We start from the raw sequence: 1,551 nt of genomic DNA on the forward strand, positions 1-1,551 counted from the left end.
AGCCCAGTACAAGAGCCCTGGCCCTGGGGACCCTCAGGCAGCTCCTGCCGCCCCAGTGACAGAGTGGCACTGGGACAGCCTGCCCCAGGCTGCTGGAGCCAGAAAGGTCTTCTCATCTCCCGTTTATTCAGCCCTGCTGCTGATGGGTCTCAGAAAAAGTAGTTCTAGCTGGTTCATTTTTTTTATTTAAACACACAGAGAGACTGAGTCTTTATTTACACAACTTTTTTCTGTCACACAAGACAGGTGGATACTTTATGAGGAGGGGATGAATAAGGAAAGCTTACTTGTCACACCAGGTGCGGGGAATCATTTCCAGAATAAGGTACACAGTCCATGGCTGCTGAAAAATGTCCAATCAGTTTCCTCAGGGCATCCTTGAGCTCCTGGTTCCTCATGCTATAGATGAGGGGGTTCACTGCTGGAGGCACCACCAAGTACAGAAATGACACCACTAGATTCAGGAACGAAGAGGAGACGGAGGGGGGCTTCAGGTAGGAAAACACCCCAGTGGTGATAAACAGGGAAACCACGGCGAGGTGAGGGAGGCACGTGGAAAAGGCTTTGTGTCTTCCCTGCTATGAGGGGACCCTCATCACAGCCCTGAAGATCTGCACATAGGACACCACAATGAAAACAAAACATCCCAAAAAACCAAAAGCACTAACCACCAGAAGGCCAGCTTCCCTGAAGTAGTCTGAGTCTGAGCAGGAGAGCTTGAGGATGTGGGGGACTTCACAGAAGAACTGGTCCACAGCATTTCCTTGGCAGAGAGGTATTGGAAATGTATTGGCAGTGTGCAGCAGAGCATGGAGAAAGCCACTGCCCCAGGCAGCTGCTGCCATGTGGACACCAGCTCTGCTGCCCAGGAGGGACCCATAGTGCAGGGGTTTGCAGATGGCAACATAGCGATCATAGGCCATGACTGTCAGAAGATAAAACTCTGCTGAGATGAAGCTGACAAACACGAAGATTTGTGTAACACATCCTGAGTAGGAGATGTCCCTGGTGTGCCAGAAGGAGTTGACCATGGCTTTGGGCAGAGTGGTGGAGATGCAGCCCAGGTCGAGGAGGGAGAGGTTGAGGAGGGAGAGGTTGAGGAGGAAGAAGTACATGGGGGTGTGGAGGCGGTGGTCACAGGCTACGGCAGTGACGATGAGGCCATTGCCCAGGAGGGCAGCCAGGTAGATGCCCAGGAAGAGGCAGAAGTGCAAGAGCTGCAGCTCCCGCGTGTCTGCGAATGCCAGGAGGAGGAAGTGGATGATGGAGCTGCCGTTGGACATCGCATCCCTTTGTTCCCGAGGTACTGCCAAAGGAGGAAAGCACACTCACAAGTCAGGACAGCTCTGAGCAAATCTCTTCCCATCGCCTGCCCTTCCAAATCCAAGCCCCAGGAACACATTTTGCCTGTGTCCTTTTTTGTGGGAGCTTTCTGCATTGCCCTTGTTGGAGCTCTCATTGTTGCTGGCCAAGTGTGCTGTGAGGAGCAGAGCTCTGCTTGTGGGCTCCCAAGGAGTCATCCCTGCTCCACAGCCGCGGGGATTTGGGAAA

The 1,551-nt window shown here is 53.2% G+C and overlaps 1 pseudogene; it reads right to left on the minus strand.

Annotated features, from left to right (window-relative positions):
* Positions 1-410: 410 nt before the first annotated feature.
* On the minus strand, positions 411-1,283 carry LOC128903480 (olfactory receptor 14C36-like; annotated as a pseudogene).
* Between the last annotated feature and the right edge of the window lie 268 nt (positions 1,284-1,551).

Source organism: Rissa tridactyla, unplaced genomic scaffold (genome assembly GCF_028500815.1).
Source record: "Rissa tridactyla isolate bRisTri1 unplaced genomic scaffold, bRisTri1.patW.cur.20221130 scaffold_37, whole genome shotgun sequence".
NCBI classification, from domain to species: Eukaryota; Metazoa; Chordata; class Aves; order Charadriiformes; family Laridae; genus Rissa; species Rissa tridactyla.